The sequence below is a fragment of the Hipposideros armiger genome, unplaced genomic scaffold (genome assembly GCF_001890085.2).
Source record: "Hipposideros armiger isolate ML-2016 unplaced genomic scaffold, ASM189008v1 scaffold_26, whole genome shotgun sequence".
Classification (NCBI taxonomy): domain Eukaryota; kingdom Metazoa; phylum Chordata; class Mammalia; order Chiroptera; family Hipposideridae; genus Hipposideros; species Hipposideros armiger.
Genome location: NW_017731376.1, coordinates 1,266,671 through 1,282,733, shown reverse-complemented (window position 1 = coordinate 1,282,733; position 16,063 = coordinate 1,266,671). Strand labels below are relative to the sequence as shown.

Here is a 16,063-nt window from a genome sequence, read left to right as displayed (position 1 = left end):
TCTGGCTTCCTCTTCTGGGGAACTCTCTTCCCTTTCTTTTTCTGGCTAATTCCTCCTTATTTATCAGGACTCAATTTAAATATCCTACTGGGAGCTCCTGTAGCACCCTAAACTTCTCCTAGCATAAGTTATTACATCCCTTAGGCTGTTTATTGAGTGTTTAATATTCACCATAACCTATTTAAGCATTTTCCTTGACACATCTCATGTGATTCCCACAACAATCCTGTAAGGAAGACACTTGATTATAAGTAAACCGAGGCTTATGTTAAGTCTGTTGCTTAAGTCCTACAGCTAGAAAGCTCCACAGGGCAAGATGGTGTCACTCTTGCCTATCATTTAATCCCCAGCAACAATTGTACACCTAGCCCTTAGATGTAGCACACCTAGCCCTTAGATGTAGCGAGTACTTACATTGCACTTAGAATGTGCTGGGCATATCTCAATCTTATATCAGTAGGATGAAGAAACTGAGAGATAAAGGTTAAGTGACCTGCCCATGGTCACTTATCTAATAAGTAGCCAGGCTGGGATTTAAACCTCAGCAGCTGGTTTCAGGACTGCTGCACTCTTAACTGCTATATTGTTCTTCCTTTGCATGAGCAGGAATGCTTCAAATTGCAGAAATGTTAAGGAAACAAATGAAACAATCAATAAAGCAAAACAAATTGAGACCACCATTTTGTTAGTCCTTCAGACAGCCCTCCATGATCTTTTCCCAAGTACCCATGACAGAAGGATGAGTGCATCGTTTTTGCCACATGAAAACATGTATGAAAGAAAGAATCTTTTTTTATTTTTATCTTGGAGTGTGCCAACTTCACTGAGTAGTAATCAGTGATGAAAAATAATCAACTAGAATTTCCTTTATGGCTCTGAAATATGTACTCAAATCACATTCTCTAGAGAAAATGGGGAAGAAATCCAGTGGGATTATGGTGAAAGGTTGAAGTAGACTATCTATGTTAGAAGAAGACTGCTGTGGTGTGGGGAAAAAAAAAAAGGATAAATCCTTGCAGTTCCAAACAAGGCAAGAAAGTTTAGTTTGGCCTTGTCAAGTACAAATAAAACTTGGGTGGCAGAAAGAAAAAAAGAAAAAAATCAAAGGAATGTTTTGGTAGTTGTGTTTTTCTCCCTTCCCCAAATGGAAAATTTTATTGCTATTTCTTCTGATTTCTGTATTGTTTTGGTGGTTTCTTCCACAATGAATTGTTTTAAAGATCACCTCGGCATGTTTTCCTTTTTATAAAACAGATGAAATTTGAATAATTAATAGAAAGAAATTTACTTTTTGGAGGATGGATGGCAGCTGATGACTTGGGGAATATGAAGGCAAGAGGATCTCTGAGTGAGGGAATGTGCTCCAATCATCAGAAGATACATCCCTGTAGCTGTTGGTAGCTTCAGTGTAGGAGGCTCCAGTAATTGGCCCAAATTTAATGACAGAAGCTTATCTGACTTGGCTAATGCCTTTTGTTAGAGATAAGAGACCATGGTTGTTGACCAGGAATAGGAATGATGGGTTAGAGATCCGGAGGAGCTCACAGATTAGGGATGGGATTTAGGGAGAAGGAGGTGATAGAAAAGGAGGAAACAAGCTTGACTCAGATATCTGGCCTGCACTTCTGGGGGGAGCCAATTATTGACCTAGGGAAGACTATAGGGAAGAATAGATTAAGGAGAGCAGATTTAAAAGTTCAATTTTGTACATGTGAAGTTTGAAATTTCTGCCCTAGGGTCCTCCTAGTCTCCCCTGTCTTACTCATACTGCATTATCATATCTATGCACTGTGCAACAGCAAGAGGATCTTTTTAAATTGTAACTCAAAGTCATCCAATGACTCCACATCTAAGTCTGAGCGAAGGCAAATTTCTACATGCCTCCGAGCTCATACTTGTCCAGCTGCACGGGCCTCCTAGCTGTCCAGCGGACATGCCGGGTACACTCCCACCTCAGGACCTTTGCAGTGTCTTTTCCTTTTCATGGAATGCTTTTCCTACATATATCTTAGATAGCTTCCTGACCTCACCTCCTTCAAACATTTGCCCAAACTTCAGCATCTCAGTGAGGTCTATGCTGACCACCCTACTTAAAATCACAACTGCTCTTCCATCCCCAGCATTCTACATTTTCTTTTGTTTGTAGCACTGCTATTTCATCACCTTCCGTTATACTATGACTCTTTCATAAGGTCAATTGTTAATCTTTGTCTCTTCTCACTGGAATATAAGCATCATGAAGGAGAGAGAGTTGATATTTATATATCCCTAGAACCTAGAATATTCCATGGCATATAGTAAGAACCCAATAGATATTGGTTGAATGAGTAAAAATAATTATCTGATGTCTCAGAGATGTCAAATAGATGGTTGGATAGATACTGTGTTTCCCCGAAAATAAAACCTAACCGGTAAATAAGCCTTAGCATGATTTTTCAGGGTGCTTGTAATATAAGCCCTACCCCAAAATAAGCCCTAGTTAAGATCGTCAGCCAGACATGACTGTTTGAATAAATGTAGATTTTTGTACATGAATAAATGAATAAATGTAGATTGTTGGAGCAAAAATTAATATAAGACCTGATCTTATTTTCTGGGAAACACGGTAAGTCTGGAGCTCAGAGGAGAAGGTGAGGTCTGGAAATATTAATCTGGGAGTAGATAATATAATAGTTAAAGCTATGAGAATGCTTAAAATTGCCCAAGGGGGAAAAAAAAACGTGACTAGAAAAGGGAAGTTTCAATATTAAGACCTAGGAAATGCCAACATTTCAACATCAGGTAGAGATGGAGAAACCAATAAAGGAGTCAGATAATTAGAAGCAGTAATGTAGATGAAAACCAGGTAACACCCGGAGAGAAGTGTTGTGTGAAGGAGAGAGGGGTCAACAGTGTTACCTCCTGCTCATAGCTGGGGGAGATAAGGCTAGAAAAGCCTCCATCACCACTGGCAACAATGGAGATCTTTGCCACCCTTGGTAAAAACAGTTTTTGGGGAGATGGAAACAGGTGGAGTCTGCCAGCATGGCTTGAGGACATACTGAGGGTCTGCTCTTTAATATATCTCCACCAAATAAGAACAAAGGATCTGAAGAACTATGTAAATAAAGCTTTGTAGCATAAATGACAAAAAACAAACAAACAAAAACAAATAATATTGGGCTGTCAGAAAAGTCATGATGTATTTTTTCTATGTTTTTCGTTGCAAAACTGCGTCATGACTTTTCTGACAACCCAATAAGAGATAATAACTCACAAGGTCAAGACTAATAGGAAAGGAGGCAGAAGCAAATAAGCAATGTCAATCCATTGTTGGAAGATGGAAAGCATATTGGGAATGAGAAGCTGACTTGACTAACTGGGTAGGGGGATATATGCCTCTGTACCTGGGGGCAGTGGCAGGCTTGAGGAATTTTGATGAGGAATAAATCAGTTTACCACGTAAAACCCTTTAGATGTTCTGTACTTCGATTCAGCAGGTATTATAGAAGGTGGAGGTGAGGTGCCTGGATGAAAACAGGGGTCATGGTTGCAAATTATTATAGAACGATTGAGCTCATGGAACCCCTTCCTTACATGACCCAGCTAGAGGACTACATACATCTCCATGTACCTCCAGCCTGCCCAAGAAGAAATTGGATTAACGAGAGACTTGACTTTGGGATACCAGGACCAGCATAAGGACAGGACAATGCATGGAGTCAGAAATGTGGGGATTAAGTGAAAATTTTCATACTGAAGTATAGTTCTTAGACTTCCTTCCCCTGCTGTGCTCCTGAAATTCTATCAACAGGTTGGATAGTGGATTGGAGGAGTCTTCTCTACAGAATCTAAATTACCCATGAGAAAAGACTGATAGATACTGATATAGTCATAATTATCCAATAAAAAAGGTACTGTCTCAGACTGCTCAGGCTGCTATAACAAAAAAACATAGACAAAATACCAGACATTGATTTCTCACGGTTCCAAAGGCTGGGAAATCCGAGGTCAAGGTATCTGATATTTACGGGTCATAATAATGTAAGTGATTGCTGACTTAGCCAAAAATTAAAACAAGGCTATGAAGGGAACCAAAGTTTTGTCACCCCCAAATGTGCCTTTTGTGATATTGATTTTAAACTGGTTATCACGAAACAAAAGATTCAGAAAAAAACCTTTGAACCTTCCCCCGCTACGTGTCTAAAGGAATTCAGATAGAAAAACCTGCCTAAAGGAAGGGAGCATCACCCTAGAATCATAATGGAAAGTAAATGTGGCAGACAGGAAGAAATTTAGCAACGCCTGCTTGTCGAACTTCCCCGTGTCCCATTGTTTCTGGTGGCCCAACAAGATTTGTTCACCACCTTTGCTCTTTCTGATCTACTAGTAAATTTCCTGCTTTCCCTTTGAAACCCCAGACCCCTGTCTCCCTCCCCTTTGTCCAGAATGGCATATAAACCTCAACTGCCCAACGTGTCTTCGGGTCTCATATTCTTATGGCACCCCCACATGTACACTCTTAATAAATTTTTGACATTTTCTCCTGTTACTCTGTCTCTGCCAACTGGATGATTAGCCTACTCAGAAGAATTTAGAAAGGTGAGAGGAAAAATATTTTTTTCTGCCCTCACAGCTATATTAAGAGGATGAAGAAGGGAAGGGAAGGGGTGTGTATTTCTCTGAGTGTGTGTGTGTGTGTGAGAGAGAGAGACAGAGAGAGAGAGAGAGAGAGAGAGAGAGAGAGAGAGAGAGAGAAAGAGAGAGGACATACTTTAACTCCTATAACAGGAGGTACATAGGAAATGTTTAAAATATATCAAGAAATAGCAGTATAACCCTATAATTTTAAAATACGTCAATAATTCCTGGTAGACAAAGCATAAATGTTGAAAGCGGTTTCCACGAGGAGTGGAAATGGGGGAGCAGGAATGTAGATTGGACATCGGAGTGTTATTTTTTACTAAAGCCTTGTATTAATAATAGTAGTTGAACATTTTAAAATTATATGCATATATTGGATAAAAATCAATTACACATTATAACTTGTTTAAATACATTGCACAGGAGATGGAAAAAGGGAGGCAGGAAGCACTGACAACTCCTTCAGAAAGCTTTGCCTGCAAGGAGGGGGCAGCAGCCCAAATATTCAAGGGTGAATTTAAATATTTTTAAAAATTGAAGTAGTAATACCTAGTTAGCGAATCAAACAGGGCAGTGTTTGTAATGTAAAGCAAAGTTTCCTGCCCCACCCATTCCAACTCATCATTTTCCATTCCCTTATAAACGTTTCAATGTATGGCTTCTCCCACGCCCATACACATGAGTGCAGCTTCCTGCCCTGGGAGAGGAAGGCCCAGACAGGACTGCTGCAAAGGGGGAGGAATGTTGCATTTCCCTGTGAGTGAGCCGCCTGATGGGCACGCCGCCGCTCTGCCCAGGTCTTATCCCCAGCAGCCCCTGCAGGGGGAGGACTGCCCGGAGGAGGAGCTAGGCAGGTACAGGCAGGGCATTTTTGTGGCTCTGCTCTACAGAGGTCTACAGTGTCTCAGAACCACAGTGCCCTCACTGGGCAAATGCCTGTGCAAAGAGGAAAGAAAAAAGCGGTTGTGTCTGTGGAATGGCTTAAAGCTGCAAGGCCGAAATTGGACTGAGGGAGTGAAAAGAGTGATTTCCTATTTCTGCCCCCTTGAGAAGAAAAGGTGAGAAGAGGCTCACAAAAGCCTTCTGTTATCTTTGTCCAGACCCTGTGTCGCCATAATTATAAAGAAGCAGAGAATAGTGCTTGTGGTCACACCTCTACTAAGAGGACTGTAGGTAGGAACACATTGATTGCACTCAAGTGCCTAGCACCATAACAACATATTGTACACAAATTTTCAAAGTCAACAGACAGTGCTTACTTTCTGAGCATTAATGAAACCACCATATTAGTACAGAAAAACAACCAAAGCTATGAAAGATTCCAAAGCAAACATAAAAAGCCCCTTAGGAAAATGACTTAGCTGGCTTGCAGATCATTATTTAGTGATTGTTAAAGATTACATTTTAAATTATTTGGCATCTTATTCTTCTCCTTTTTCCAGCAGATTTAAGAGAATGGCAGATCTGCCAAATTTCACGTAATATAATCTATTATAGAAATTACTGAACTCGAATGGCTAGAGGCAGGGCTAGTGCACAAATATATGCCACTGCCCTGGAGTGGGAATTCGTTTTGGAGGGAGGTTGTGCTCATTAACTTGGGAAGAATCAGCCAATCATTCCCAGAGAGATATTTCAGGGTCCCGTCTCTCTGATGTTTTCCATGACACTGTCCATTATACTGAAATGTTGATAGAGGAGTTACGGCACCACATCTTCTACCTGTGGCGCGTAGTTACACTAGCCTAGAAGAGGGAAACTCAGATGCCTTCAGGGACCAGACAGGTAAGTAAAATAGGAGTAATGGTGGGACCCAAGAGTGCTTGGATTCAATGAAACCTACCCTTACACACACATATACACATGCGCATACCACTCACGCTGTTCTGGCCAAGCAAGAGCCTGCTCATCACATCCTTCCGAGGGGCTGCCAATTTGTGACCTCTGCTTAGCTAAAGGAATAATGCCCCTGCACAAACTCTAGGATCATCACTGACCTCTGGAGTCTCCAGGATTTCTGACCCGATCCTGGAGCAGAATTAATTTAAGCCTAAAGTAGTTAGTCCAAAATGATTGCCGGATGTCCCACTTCTCCTTCAAGGCCCGCTTAAACCCCAACTCTTCCATAAATCATTCCTTTTTCCCTCTGAGACTGAGCCATACCTTTTGCTGACCTTGCTCTGTGACAGCGATTCCACTGTCTTCATACTGCAATGGCTTGGATATGCAGCAGCTTCAGCCCCTGGATCTTAAGGCACAGCCTTACAAATGTACACCTCTATAACTCTGTAAAATGTAAATGAAGAATTTCTGAGTGTTTGATTGGCATACAGAAATTATAAAAAGTCCTTGGACTACATTGAAACAAGAGTACCTCCCACCCAGAGTATTCTCTCAATGTTTCCCAAACTGATGTTCCTTAGAACATTAGTCCCAAGAGATGCCCCCTGAAAAGTGCACCGTGGTCCAAGGCTGCACTCCATATCCTTACAGAGTCATAAGGCACCTTGGCATTGTAGAGGCTCTGGGGAGATCAGGAGAGATTAAAGAAAAGTTTCCTTTTTTTTTCACCCAGGGTTCTCTTCACACCTTTGGCTATGGGAACCCTTTCAATGGGACCATTTCATGGCATGTTCCTTGGAATGTAGCCTTTGCAGGGGCAGCAGGGACAGACTCTGGCCCTGGATCCTCCGCGTTACCTGTTGTTAAGTTACCTGACCACTTCATGCCTAGACTTTCTCATCTGTAAGATGGGCATAATAGCAGGACATACCCTTTTGGGCTGTTATAAAGGTTAAATGAGTTAATAAATGTAAACTATGTGCCTCAGTCTAGATTTGGAGTAGAGGTCAGAAAACCAGGTCTCTCTCCCTTCTTCAAAATCAGAAATAATTGAGAAATAAGATAGCAATCAAACTACTGGCTTCGCTGCCAATAAAAGCTGTTTAGAGAAGGAGGCTCACTAATGGGTTTATTACTATGACCCACCACCTCCCTGCCTTACCCACTTCACGCCCATTTGATTCAAGCCTCTCAGTCACAGGCTGAGATGGACATGCAGGTTTTCTTAGTAGGGGCCAGTCATTTACAGCAGAGCGAACAGAGATAGCGTTTGTCTTGAATATGAGTTTGCTAGAGCTGCTGTAACAAAGTACAGCAGATCCTCAATAAGGTTTCGCTCAATGGTATTTCCTTGTAACGTTGGTTGATGAGATGCCTTAGGCACTGAATTCTTGTTTATACATCAATTAGCCTATGGTAAAATTGGTTTTGTTATACTATACAATGTTAAGTGAGGACTTACTGTACCACAAACGAGGTGACTTAGAACAGACATTTATTAGTGCACAGGTATGGAGGCTAGAGGTCTGAGATCAAGGTATCAGCAGGGCCTTGCTCCTCCTGAAACCTGTAGAGGAAGTATCCCTCCTTGCTTCCTCCAGTTTCTGGTAGCCCCAGATGTTCTTTGGCTTGTGGCAGCAAAATTCCTGCCTCTGCCCTCACGGTCACATGGCCTTCTCCCCCACCTCTTCACACGGCCTTCCTTCTCTGCATGTCCATCTCTGTGTCTAAATTTTCCCTTTCTATAAAGACATCAGTCACATTGGATGAGGGACCATACTGGTGACATCATTTGAACTTGATTACCTCTGTAAAGACCCTATTTCCAAATAAGGTCACATTCTGAGATACTGAAAGGTAGCCCTTCACTATATCTCTTCTGGGGGACACAATTCAATCCATAATATCCTGAGGCCAGGCCTTCTAAAATAGAGGAAAAGGAACTGAAAATAAGTTCTGATTCTTCTTCCTCACATCGCCAATCAGAAACGTCATTCCTCCTTGCTTGGGGGGAATGACAGGGGGTCAGGAGAGTCCAGAAGTGCTCCCAGTCCTTCCTCTCCCTCTAGGGCTGGAATTTAGAAATTTCCTCCTCTCCCTATGGAAAAAGGGGAAATAGGGGAGCATCCCCACCCCCACTCCCAAAATGTAGCCCAAGGCTGGCTTTGGGATTAAACAGGTCTTCAGAACTGCTGTGGTCCTGCCTTAGAATCTGTCAGCTGGAGTGCTTCCATCTCTCCTGGGGCTCAAGGGTATGCACGTGTACTGAATAATTGGTTACCTAGACACTGGGAGACTTGAGTTCTCCTTAGTGGTGCACTTGGGGCCACTTCCAATTGGCTATGCCCTTGGGACCTAGGTTCTTTCAAGCCTGATTTTTGTTTAGGGGGAGAGAGGCATAATTCTCATTAAGTTTGGAAACAGCTGTCAGCAGCTAATGCACAACAACAATATGTATTTAGACTTTTAATAAAGATTTTGGGGGAGAGAATGAATATTCAATAACAAGGGAAAAAAATGAACCTACTTACAGGATAAAGATAGTGTTTCAAATAGCAATGGGCAGAAGAACAAGCCAGGCAACTTAGTTTGGGGAGAGGAGCTAACAAATGGTAAGTGTTTTCCAAGTGCCTGACAAGCATTAGCTCATTTAATCCCCACACTGTGTGAGACTTGATGCTAGACTGTGTGTGGGTGCATGGGGGCAGGAGGCAATCTGTCTTTAGAGTTTGCACTCATAAGCACTGAGCTGCCACACCCTCCTTTCCATGAGACAGGAAGTTGCTCTTATCTTTCTGCCCTGAGAACAGTTTGTGTAAATTCTTTCACAGCACTTAATACCCTTGGAATTATTCTTTCTCTTGATTGTTACCCCTCCAGGACAGGAACTGGCTCACACTCACCTTTAGCCCCTAATTTGCTACCTATCATGTTGTAGGTCAGTTTATAGTTAAATGAATGAATAATTTTTACCAAAGAACACTATGAAGATTTTTCTGATAGAGTTATTGCAGTCTTAAAAGTAATATGATTTGTGAATTGTGATTGCTTCACACCCAGAAACAAAAATGTCTAGGCTTAATGATCTATATTAGAGAAGTGCTACTATGTTGACATTCTTTTTCATTACTTAGAACTTTCCCCACAGTTTAAATTGAGAAAGCCCAGTTTCTTCCTGGTCTCCTTGTGGAAATATCCAGGGAATGGTGCTCAATGCTGGCTGCCTTGGAGACTTCAGAGAACCTGCTGAACGGTCACTTACAAAGACTCTTCCTAGACCTGGTGGGATAAGGCAACTCTCGGCCATTGTCAGTGGAGAGCCACAGACTAATCTGGTGCCCCAGTCAAACCTGGAGTTAATTTACATGGAGGATTTTAAAACAGGAGGAGTTGACTAATCTTTGTGTTACCTTTCATTCCCTATCTGATTTCTGGAGCGTCTGAGCACAGGCTTGTTCTAATAAATTCACAGAAGGAAATGCATATATCAGAGAACCTCAAATCAAAATCTAATGGTAACTGATGTGTGACTTTGCTTTGGGAAATGGAAGGGGAGGGAGCCCCAGCTAATTAGCTGCTTATTAAACCAAACACCCTGGTCCTTACATTACTCTAGACAATTTTTTCATATAGAACAAATGAAAGAGCAAGGGGAAATATTGTGTTCATGGGAAAATAGTTACTGGGAGCTGCATAGGAGCCAACTGGTAGGCATGGTGGGAAAGAGTATGTCTCTCCTGTTTTCTGAACTCAGAGAAGAGAGAGAAAAATGAATGTTGCTTTTTGGTCTGGTGATTGGTCTCTGGGCAGTCTAGATTTTTTTTGTTTGGTGGCTTGTTTCTTCATTCATTCATTTGTTTATTAGTTTATTCATTTATTAATTTATTCAACAAGCATTTATTGTGTACCGACTGTGTGCCAGGCACTCAGTAGAACACTGAGAATACAGAGATGAACAAGACCTATTGACCATCCGTCAGAGTTAAGGGAAGAATTTAAACATGGACGTAGAGTAGACTGAACACATCTTGAAGGCAGGGGTAGAGACTTCTCCACTGTGGAAACACCAATACCCGGCATGGTGACTGGCACATAGTAGGCCTTAATAAATATTTACTGAATGACTTAATTAAGTTATTGATCATACATTAATTAAGCAATTATCACACTGCAATGTCAAACTACCAACTGCATGTACTGTAGTCAAAGACTTCAATAAATACCAAAAAGTGACTTACATGGTAGTAATTTAATTATATTTTCTGGTTGGAAAACTATCCCAACATAATCTATAGAGCACACATTCTTTAATATATTGAAACCTCAACTGTGCTACAGTGCTGCTGAGTTCTAACTATGCTTTAAGTGATTATTTCTGAGTTAAAAGTCTCAGGGTAGAATGTTCTTCCTTAACATGAGCTAATATTTTGTCTAGCTGTGGCTCAACCTGAACAAAACAACTGACATACATCAATTGTTCTCATTACCTCCCTGAAAAGAATAGCATGGCCCAGGATGGCAGTTGCTGTTAGGACATTTACAACAGTGGGTGTGTTTATATTCTTATTGATTTCTGATAGAACTTTTAAAATAGAAGCCATAAATTATGTATGGCCAAGACCTATTAGGAACTGCAAGGGAACCACACTTAAAACAAATGGCCCAAGAACTGTAAAGTCAGCTGGCTTAGAGCAAGAATTTCTAACAATCATTTATTTGTAGCTGCTACTAGTCATGTTCATGCCCTTGGAGGATGCTAAGGGGTGTCTCTAGTGTGGCCACAGACACAGTTAGATGCCAGCCGTGGAGAGGGTGCACATGACCCAATGCCTGCCTAGGGGGTATTATTACAAGTAGCTCCAGCACTGTGCTCATCCCCACGGATAACTGCCCACAGAGGGCCATCAAGTTCCTCTTAGGAGACTCCATCCTTTATCAACTGAACAGCATTTTCCTCATGTCATGATATGGACAGAAATTTCAGAGGAGTGTGAGTTCGGGCTGCATGTATTTAGTATCACGCCCAGGGACACTGCTGGTCTGAATGTGCTTAAGCCACGGGGTGTCCCACTGCTGTATAAGGAGGGCTGGAGGCAACAACTATCCCGCAACAAAGCAGTGGCACGCATATTAAGTTCTCCTGGATCGGGAACTCTGTAGAGAAAGGATTGAACTTGGTGCTTCTATGATGTGGTCTCCTTGGAGTTGAGGCTTAACAACACATGGCAATTTGGTTTGAGGCATTGCAGAAGATAACATTCCTTAACTGCACCTAACAACATTTGAAGACATAAAAGCAATTATCGGGAGTGCTTTAATGCCTTCTAACTGCGCAAGTGGAGGGAGCTGTCCAGAAGAAAGTGGGGGACATGTACCATCTGTGTGGGGAACAGATGAAAGTGAACAAAGAGCTCCTGCCTATTACGCACAGGAGCTTTGTGTCCCTGTTACCCAGTGCTCTCCTGCTAGAAGCAAGCAGGGAATGAGCTAGTTGTTCTTCTGCAGGATGACTGCGTGGTCAGGGCTGGTTAGCAACCTCTGGGCACAATTGGCTCTGTGACCGTTAAAAGGCACATCCTGGCCCTTTTCAAGAGCTTCATCATAGAGCAGGGACCTAGATTCCGGAAAATGATGGGCCAGTGTCCTTAGACCTTTCCTCCTGGCATGCAATGTGGAAGGTAAGTTCATTCTTTAACTAATATTTATCTATTGAGTGTTTGCTACATGTTAGTTGTCAGAACTACTACGGTAAGTGAGAGACCCAGACTACCTTGATGGAGTTTGCTATTAGCCTAAAGAGGGAAAAAACCTTTAAAACCAAATCACAAAAATAAACACATTTTTTTCCCAATAGGGATATGACTTGTAAAAGCAAAGGACAGGATAGTTTAAGGCATCGTTATAGGAGAGCCTAATTTAGATTTAGGGGTTGGGGAAGGCTAAATTTTGAGTAAATGACATTAAGCTGACTGTCAAAGGCTGGAGTTGGAGGAGTTGGGGGGGGCGGGGAGAGAGAGAGGGAGAGGGAGAGGGAAAAGGGGGGAGAGAGAGAGAGAGAGAGAGAGAGAGAGAGAGAGAGAGAGAGAGTGAGAATGGTGTGTGTGTGTGTGTAAATGTGCCTGTATGTGTGAGGGTTGAGTGCTGGGGAGGTGGGAAGCACCCTGGGTGGAAGGAACAGCTGAGGTCTTTTGAGGAAGCTTGCCCCTTCTGAGGAACTGAAGGAAACTCATGTGGTTGTCAGGTGGCGCCCGAGGCGGAGATGGGTATGAGCTGATGCTGGAGGTGGGCAGGGGTCATGCCACTCATAGGCCATGTTGAGCATGTGTAATTGGATTCTAAGGACAGAGTGTGTCTGTCAGTGACCTGCAGTGGGCACATGGATTGGCACATGCCCCAGCTGCTGCTGACCTGAATGGTAGTGTTTCTCAGTAGTGGTTCTTTAAAGCGGGCAGGGATTGGAGTGTGACCTTGGGTGCAATGCCAGAGGAACAGGGTCACATTTCATAACACACTTTTGTCAGTTATCAATCATGGTGATAGGGCTTTATCAAGGTTGTGAGAAAGGTAAGCAGTCATGCAGAAAAATACTTCATGTTGACTGGCCCGCCCCCAAACCTCAAATGCCATGTGCAAATATCCTGGCAGGCAGAGCCAGTGAACAGAGAGTGTCCCTGCTGAAAAGGGAACCTGAAGGCAATTGCTCACCCAACATTCTGTCTAACCGAACCTCTCCTTGCAAGCTGCTTTTTCCTACAACCTCAGCTCAAGAAATCCAAGGGGAGTTTAAATAACTCACTCACTGGGCTCTTTTTTTAAAACTTGTTTCTTAGGAAAGAATCACCAAAAAAATGCCAAGCTGCAAAATCTTTAACATTCCAAAGAATGCCTGTAGTGCTGCCCACATTTGCAAAGCCTGGGCTAGGATTTTTGGTTTTGATTAAAATCCTAATAATAATCCCAAAGAGAATTTATCTGATAAGGTGTTTTTTTTTGTTGTTGTTAGTATGTAATTCTACATGTTTTGCATTTCATCTTCTGAGCGATTTCTTTTTCTTTTAAATTGTGTATGTTGAAGCATATGTACAATTATGTGTCAAAACCTATAGCCCCTGGGCCGGCCGAGTGGCTCAGTTGGTTAAGAACTTGCTCAAGAGTGCGAGCTCTGAGCAACGGGGTTGCCGGTTCAATTCCCACATGGGCCAGTGAGCCCCCGAGCTGAGCTGCTGCTGAGCTGCCAACAGGTGGCAGGATGGCTCAGCTAAAAAACAAAACAAACAAACAAACAAACAGAAAAACCTACAGCCCCAATGAACCAGGGAAAACCTTATGGAGTAATAGAGGAAACTGCTATCATTCCAAGTTATGTTTTTATGAGTTTAACCATCACATATTAAACAAAGAAAATTGTTGGCTAACAGCATTATTTCTAGACTACCAGATGGATTATATGATTTCTTATTTACAGATGTATTAGGTCAGAAGATAATAAACTCTTGGCTTTATGTAAATACTACCAATCACAACTATGACTCCTACAGAGTGAATCTGGGTTGAAGAGCCAATGGACTAATTGTCTCAGAAGATTGAGAATGAGAACAAAAATGGGCTAAATGCACAGTGTATATGAACTCCACATACTGCTCAATAGATGACCGACAGCTCCTGTCCTAAGGCAGTAAACCTGAATTAATGCTTATCCTGTTATGTGCCTTACTTCATAGAAAAATAACTTCTTCTGTCTCATTCGTGTAATCTTAAGTGGGAAAATAATAATGACCTATGTGACTGCTAGAAGTATGGCCACGAAGAAAAATGATTTTAAAGCTATTGGCAGATGGGGGCTGGATCCACAACACGGAACAAATATTTCTCAAGTTCTATTTGTCACAGGACTGTGAAACTGGCCTTCTAGAGATCACAGCCAGACCATTGTTATCCTTGAACTAGTCTTAGAACATGGAGAATCGATATAGCCAGCTAGGCTAGACAGTTTAACCTTAAAATGTTATGTAAACAAAACCACTATAAGCTCAGTGTTACATAAATATTTCATTACTATTACTGATTTTTGAATGCCTATTGAGTCCCATTTTTTAAATCCAGATGGTTCCATACTAGAGCAGAAGGAAAAGGAGCAGCTCTCCGCTGTTAAGATGTCATGCTCCCATCAGTTGCCTTTATGTGAACACTCTTCATGGGACTCAGTGAAAGCTGACGGAAAGGATATTTACTTGAAATTGTTTCTTTGGATGCTTTGGCAGAGGAACAAAATCACTGACTAAAATGTCATGAATTCTTGCAGTGAGGCAATAATAAACTTTTTTGATATGAACCATGGTTATTTTCAGGTACTTAATACATTCTTTTTGCTGAAAGGGTGGGCTTTTCTAATAGGAGTTAAGTTAGTATCCTGAAGCATAAGAACATAAACTCTACTTGCTAACTGTGAGAGTTAACTTCAATTAATTAACTTTACAAGACTTAAAGGATTTAAGATTTTTGAACTTTAGATAAAGCACAGTAAAGTTATTTCTAGTCTATGGATTAGTTTCAATACCTGAGATTATGTTTCCTGCAGAGCTCCATGCTTGGACTTGGGCTTGTAGATTTTCCACACCCCATACTTCTACATCATCCAGTTCTCCAGAGGTCATTTCATGGATTGCTAGAATCTATTAGAAAGAGGAAAGTTAGTCCATTGCTTTATTTCAGGAGCTCTAGTAATTGAGATAAGAATAAAAAATTCAGTAACAAGTTTCTTTCATTGTACTATTTTAGTAGTTTTTACCCACATTTCTTTTTCCCCTTCATTCTCAATACTATTTCTGTACAACTTTTGCAAGTTGCACTAAGCAATAAAATAATAAAAGTCTAAAGATATTGGTCCATGTGTTCCAGGGAGTTTCTGTCTAGAGCAATTAGCGAGTTATATCGAAAAAAGAAATAATCCGAAAACTGAGTCCTGTACCCTAACCTTTAGCGGTGGGATAGATGAGGGAGAGCTAGCTCTCCCCAAACTAAGAAGGAATGGCAAAAAAGATAGGAGGTTTACCAGGTAAATGTGATATTCTCAAAGGCAAATGAGCTAAGTTAGAAAGATGGAGAGAACCTGGATCCCTGAATGACCATGTGGAGGAGAGCAATCAACTTATTCACCCTGTGGGACTAGAGAATGAGAAGAAAATAGACCATTATTTTTAGTCCACTGAGTGCTGAGTCTCTTTGATATAAAAATTTTTAATTGTACCCTAACACTAGGTAAATAGCACATAGTATTACCAGATAAATCTTCGACAAGAAAATTAACATTTATAAAAAATTCTCAAATATTAACTTTGAAATGTGCTGTGTGTGTGTGTGTGTGTGTGTGTGTATGTATGCACGCGCGTGTGTGTGTGTGTGCTCTCATGTGTGTGTTTGGAGGAGTTTGGACATTTTAGTATTTAAAAAACACACATAATTTGGAGTTGACTCTACGACCACTTTTCTTAGACGTAGAGAAGGACTTGTTTCTGGATAAATATAGTCTACTTATACATACCTACTAAGCACTTCTAACTTTATTTTCTTGAGAACTACCCAGGGGGAAACTGAAATG

The 16,063-nt window shown here is 41.4% G+C and overlaps 1 protein-coding gene across 1 annotated transcript in view; it reads right to left on the bottom strand.

Moving 5' to 3' along the window:
• SGMS2 (sphingomyelin synthase 2) overlaps nucleotides 1–15,120 on the bottom strand; it is a 107,545-nt gene extending 92,425 nt beyond the window's left edge. Inside the window, exons 1-2 of the mRNA XM_019636078.1 lie at nucleotides 15,023–15,120; nucleotides 6,787–6,909 (exon numbers count right to left, since the gene is read on the bottom strand). The gene's annotated coding sequence lies outside the window, so the exon portion shown is untranslated. The remainder of the gene's footprint in view (nucleotides 1–6,786; nucleotides 6,910–15,022) is intronic.
• Between the last annotated feature and the right edge of the window lie 943 nt (nucleotides 15,121–16,063).